The sequence below is a fragment of the Lepus europaeus genome, chromosome 12 (assembly GCF_033115175.1).
Source record: "Lepus europaeus isolate LE1 chromosome 12, mLepTim1.pri, whole genome shotgun sequence".
NCBI lineage: Eukaryota > Metazoa > Chordata > Mammalia > Lagomorpha > Leporidae > Lepus > Lepus europaeus.
In genome coordinates this window covers 50,430,082-50,436,665 of record NC_084838.1, presented here as the reverse complement: position 1 = coordinate 50,436,665, position 6,584 = coordinate 50,430,082, and the positions used below count along the sequence as shown (strand labels likewise).

At 36.8% G+C, this 6,584-nt stretch overlaps 1 pseudogene; it reads right to left on the bottom strand.

Moving 5' to 3' along the window:
* Positions 1-572: 572 nt before the first annotated feature.
* LOC133772123 (U2 spliceosomal RNA) lies at positions 573-684 on the bottom strand (annotated as a pseudogene).
* Between the last annotated feature and the right edge of the window lie 5,900 nt (positions 685-6,584).

Here is a 6,584-nt window from a genome sequence, read left to right as displayed (position 1 = left end):
CATAGAACACCACTATACATAATTTTAACTTACAAAAATTATCTTTCTGAGGCATATCATATTTAACTACCTTAGTTCTTTCTCAAAGGTAATGGTTTGAAAATGCTTTTAATGTCTTTTAGCCTGAATGAGCTTTAGTTTTGGGTTTAAAGGAAATTCTCATAAAGTGGAAAGAGCATTCAGCTTAAACAACAGATTGAGTTCTGTTTCAACAAATTCTAGAGTTTAATACATGAACAAGAGACTTATCTTTTGATCCTTCGTATTTTATTTCTAAATGAGAATGGCACTTAAGTCATCAATAAGATTTTGCTTGTTAAGCAGTGTTACTGTTTTATAGCATATCTATGAAGATCACACTTTCAAGGTATACAATTTAATAGTTTTTAGTGTATTTACACTGTTGTTCAATGATCACATCATTTTAATTTTAGATCATTTTTGATATTCCAAGTTGAATCACCTTAGCCATCAGTAATCATTCCTTATAACCCCACTTTCTGTCCCTGCAACCCCAGCCTAGCCGTTAGTAACACTAATCTGTTACTTTGCTGTATGTATTTGCCTACTGTATAAATTTCATAATAAATAAAACTGTATAATTTGTAGCCTCATCTAGCTGGGGTATTTTACTGATAAGAGCATATACTACACTTGATCTTAGCCAAAAGGCCAAGAAGCAATTAGCTGGGGTATTTTACTTAACCCAGTATATTCAAGTTTCATCCATGTTGCAGCACATATCAGTACTTCATTCCTTTTTGTAGCCAAATCATATATCATTGTATGATCCATTACATTTTGTTTTTCCATTCTCAGCTCATCGACATATGGATTATTTCCACTTGTTCTTTAAAGATTTATTTATTTATTTGAAAGTCAGATTTACAAAGAGGTAGAGACAGAAAGAGAGAGATCTTCTACCTTCTGTTTCACTCCCCAAATGGCCACAATCACTGGGAGTGGGCCAGGCCTAAACCTGGAGCCAGGAGCTTCTTCTAGGTCTCTCACATGGGTGACTAGGGACCAAGTATGTGGGCCATCTTTGACTGCTTTTGCTAGGCGATTAGCAGGGAGCTTAATTGGAAGTAGCACAGCAGAGACTTGAATCGGTGCCCAGATGGGATTCTGGTATTGCAGCCTCAGGCTTTACCTGCTAATACCACAATGGTACAAGGCCCCATGTTTCCATTTTTGACTGTTACATATAATGCTACTATGAACATTTGTATGTAAGTTTTTATGTGGTCAAATATTTTCATTTCTATTGAGTATAATCCTAGGAATGGAATTGCTTCATTTGATAGTGTTGCATTCATATGTTAACTCTGTAGTTAATATTCTGAGAAGCTGCCCAACTGCTTTCCAAAAAGACTTTACCATTTTAAATTCCCACCAACTAGCTGTTGGGGACAAGGTACTTTGTATTAATGGAGAAATTTAAGTAAATACCACAGCATTATCAATGTCTACTCTTAATATCTTGTTTTGTCTAACTTCTCCCAGAAAAAAAGCAGTCAAAAACATTTAGTATGCATTTAAGCAACTGTTTTCAAGTTATCTTGTGGTTTCTTTAATTCCTAATTTTTTTTATTTTTTTATTAAACTTTTATTTAATGAATATAAATTTCCAAAGTACAGCTTATGGGTTACAATGGCTTCCCTTCTCCCATAACTTCCCTCCCACCCACAACCCTCCCCTTTCCGGCTCACTCTCCCCTTCCAATCACATCAAGATTCATTTTCAGTTCTCTTTATATGCAGAAGATCATTTTAGTATATATTAGGTAAAGATTTCAACAGTTTGCCCCTATATAACAACACAAAGTGAAAAAAATACTGTTGGAGTACTAGTTATAGCATTAAATAAGAGTGCACAGCACATTAAAGAAAGAGATCCTACATAATATTATTTTTAAAAATAATTAATTTTCTATGCCATTTCTAATTTAACACCAGGTTGTGTTTTTTCATTTCCAATTCTCTTTATATACAGAAGATCGATTCAGTATATAATTAGTAAAGATCTCATCAGTTTGTACCCACACAGAAACAGAAAGTGTAAAAATACTGTTTCAGTACTAGTTATAGCATCACTGCACATTAGACAACACATTAAGGACAGATCCCACATGGGATGTAAGTACACAGTGACTCCTGTTGCTGACTTAACAATTTGACACTCCTGTTCATGGCGTCAGTAATCTCCCTAGGCTCTAGTCATGAGTTGCCAGGGCTATGGAAGCCTTTAGAGTTCGCTGACTTTGATCTTATTCCGATAGGGTCATAGTCAAAGTGGAAATTCTCTCCTCCCTTCAGAGAAAGGTACCTCCTTCTTTGATGGCCCCATTCTTTCCACTGGGATCTCACTCACAGAGATATTTCATTTAGGTCTTCTTCTTTTTCTTTTTTTCCATTGTATCTTGGCTTTCCATGCCTACAATACTCTCATGGGCTCTTGAGCCAGATCTGAATGCCTTAAGGGCTGATTCTGAGGCCAGAGTGCTATTTAGGACATCTGCCATTCTATGAGTCTGCTGTGTATCCTGCTTCCCATGTTGGATCCTTCTCTCCCTTTTTGATTCTATCAGTTAGTATTAGCAGACACTTGTCTTGTTTGTGTGATCCCTTTGACTCTTAGACCTATCAGCGTGATCAATTGTGAACTGAAATTGATCACTTGGACTAGTGAGATGGTATTGGTACATGCCACCTTGATGGGATTGTATTGGAATCCCCTGGCACGTTTCTAACTCCACCATTTGGGGTAAGTCCGATTGAGCATGTCCCCAATTGTACATCTCCTCCCTCTCTTTTCCTCATTCTTATATTTAACCGAGATCACTTTTCAGTTAAAAGTTAAACACCTAAGAATAATTGTGTGTTAATTACAGAGTTCAACCACTATTACTAGAACAAAAAAAATACTAAAAAGGATAAAGTATTACATTGTACATCAACAGTCAGGACAAGAGCTGATCAAGTCACTGTTTCTCATAGTGCCCATTTCATTTCAACAGGTTTCCCCTTTGGTGCTCAGTTGTCACCAATCAGGGAAAACAAATGATATTTGTCTCTTTGGGACTTTCTTAATTCACTCAGCATGATGTTTTCCAGATTCCTCCATCTTGTTGCAAATGACCGGGTTTCATTGTTTTTGACTGCTGTATAGTATTCTATAGAGTACATGTCCCTTAATTTCTTTATCCAATCTACTGTTGATGGGCATTTGGGTTGGTTCTAGGTCTTACCTATTGTGAATTGAGCTGCAATAAACATTAATGTGCAGATGCCTTTTTTGTTTGCCGAATTAATTTCCTTTGGGTAAATTCCAAGGAGTGGGATGGCTGGGTTGTATGGTAGGGTTATATTCAGATTTCTGAGGAATCTCCAGACTGACTTCCATAGTGGCTTAACCAGTTTGCATTCCCAGCAACAGTGGGTTAGTGTCCCTTTTTCCCCACATCCTTGCCAGCATCTGTTGTTGGTAGATTTCTGAATGTGAGCCATTCTCACCGGGGTGAGGTGAAACCTCATTGTGGTTTTGATTTGCATTTCCCTGATTGCTAGTGATCTTGAACATTTTTTCATGTGTCTGTTGGCCATTTGGATTTCCTCTTTGGAAAGATGTCTGTTGAGGTCCTTGGCCCATCTCTTCAGTGGGTTGTTTGTTTTGTTGTTGTGGATTTTCTTGATTTCTTTGTAGATTCTGGTTATCAACCCTTTATCTGTAGTATAGTTTGCAAATATTTTTTCCCATTCTGTCGGTTGCCTCTTCACTTTCCTGACTGTTTCTTTTGAAGTACAGAAACTTCTCAACTTGATGCAATCCCAAATGTTAATTTTGGTTTTGACTGCCTGTGCTCCTGGGGTCTTTTCCAAGAAGTCTTTGCCTGTACCTATATCTTGCATGGTTTCTTCAATGCTCTCTAATAATTTGATAGTGTCGAGTTGTAGATTTAGATCTTTAATCCATGTTGAGTGAATTTTTGTGTAAGGTGAAAGGTAGGGATCTTGCTTCAAGCTTCTGCAAGTGGAAATCCAATTTTCCCAGCACCATTTATTGAATTGACTGTCCTTATTTCAGGGATTAGTTTTGGATCTTTGATCAAATATAAGTTGGCTATAGATGTTTGGATTGATTTCTGGTGTTTCTATTCTGTTCCATTGGTCTATCCATCTGTTTCTGTACCAGTACCATGCTACTTTGATAACAACTGCCCTGTAGTATGTCCTGAAATCTGGAATTGTGATGCCTCCTGCTTTGTTTTTGTTGTACAAGATTGCTTTGGCTATTCGATGTCTTCTTTGTCTCCATATGAATTTCAGCATCATTTTTTCCAGATCTGAGAAGAATGTCTTTGGTATCTTGATTGGTATTGCATTGAATGTATAAATGGATTTTGGGAGAATAGACATTTTGATGATATTGATTCTTCCAATCCATGAGCATGGAAGATTTTTGTTTGAGGCTTATAGATTGACGTTTCACTAATAAGGTTCTGGTGAAACCAGGGGTGGATGTGAGTCTGACATATTCAAATAATTTAGTACTGCAGTTACATATTTGTGTTAGTTGGCAGTCTAACTGTGGACAGCCACCTTTGAGGGACATACCAATGATTTCATAGATGTATGGATCAGACAACAGATAGGTTTAGTATGGCCCTAGAAATGACTTGGCAGGGAAAGTTATAATTGTTGCCCCTGTGATTTGTAAGATATTTTATGGGTGTTACTAATTAAAATGCCAGAAAGGAGGACTTTCTAGGAATTCATAGGAACATGACTCAGAGAAGGGGCTGATATTCCATTGCCTCCGTTTCACATGAAGCTATATTCTTTCTGTCCAACAATCACATATTGGCCATCTCTTTTTCTGCAGTGCTGTTAGAGTGGCTGTTACTTTATAGGCATGGAATTACTATACTCAGCATTTATCATTCTCAGAGTTATTTATTATTTAATACTCAAATTGGTCTTTTTTTGTTATTATTGTCTTTTTCATAGACAAACTGAAACTTATTATTTGTACATCCAGTATATAGGAGTGATAGATATTCATGAAGTTTTTCAAGTATTAAACCAAAGAATTAAGCAAGAATACTCAGTTGTGTTCAAAACAAAAATAATTCTAATTTAATACTTGACTTAATAGAGAATTATTCTTAATGAAAAATGTTGTCAATTGTTTAAGATAGACAGTATTTTTAGAACCATTTGTGGGATCGAATTTTTTATTGGTTAATAGGGTAAAGAGTTTCTGAAATTAAATGTGGAGAAAATCACTTTCTATAAGAATAATTTAAGACACTGTAAAGTTCTGGCTTTTAATTGGGTGTACAAAACAGAATCACCCAATAGTTGCCGTTTTTTCTCCAAAACACAAGATTTTTAATGATGGTTTCAGACATGTTTAGTGAACAAACCAGTAAAGTGAAAACTCCTTAGATCATTCATATACAAGCCTCCATTAAATATCCTTCCTTTGTCTTCCACATTTCCATTCTAGGTTTACTGAATTTAACCAACACTGATCTTCATGACAATGAGTCTCCCTGTTCTCTCTCTGAAATGATACTAAGAAAATAATTTAGTGCTTAATATTCAATATAGGCTCTGTGATTGTAAAAATCTCTAGTCAAGCATGAAGGCTAGGGAGGGATATACACCAACAAATTGAATTAAAGAAGTGGGAGTGAGGCTTAGTAAAATATGATCACAACATTAAAAACATATAGTATAGCTCTATTCAGAAATGAGGAAGTTCATGAGAGAGACAAGTCCACTTTCTGGGAAAAGTTTCAGGGAACTTAGAGTTCTTTAACAGTTTGCTTCTTTAGTCATAATCGTTAAATGTGCCATGATAAGTTATAGACAAGCTAAGGGCTCAGAAAATGGACATCAAACTGCTCTAAATGAATTAAGTTGGAAATGACAGTATGTATATATATATATATATATATAGGAAGCTAGACCCCTTCCTCTTCACCTCTTCATTCTGCATCTATGTTTAGTTTATTTTTATTTTTATTTTTGACAGGCAGAATTAGTGAGTGAGAGAGACAGAGAGAAAGGTCTTCCCTTCGTTGGTTCACCCCCCCAAATGGACACTACAGATGGTGCACTGCGCCGATCCGAAGCCAGGAGCCAGGTGCTTCCTCCTGGTCTGCCATGAGAGTACAGGGCCCAAGCTCTTGGGCCATCTTCCACTGCCTTTCCGGGCCACAGCAGAGAGCTGGCCTGGAAGAGGAGCAATCAGGACAGAACCAGCACCCCAATAGGGACTGGAACCCAGGGTACTGGCGCCGCAGGTGGAGGATTAGCCAAGTGAGCTGCAGTGCCAGCCAACAGTATATATTTAGGATAATAGAAATGAGAAAAGAATAATTAAAAGAACAAAAGCTCAATCGAATAGTAGAATAACCAAAGGAAGCCTGAACATTTTTGTGGATAAATTATAATTTCGCCATAAGTTTATAAAGTAAATTATCTAAGCAAAGTTTCAGTAAATTCCATATGTGTGCCAGTTTGGGTCCTGGCTGCTACACTTCCCATCCAGCTGCCTGCTAATGCACTTGAGA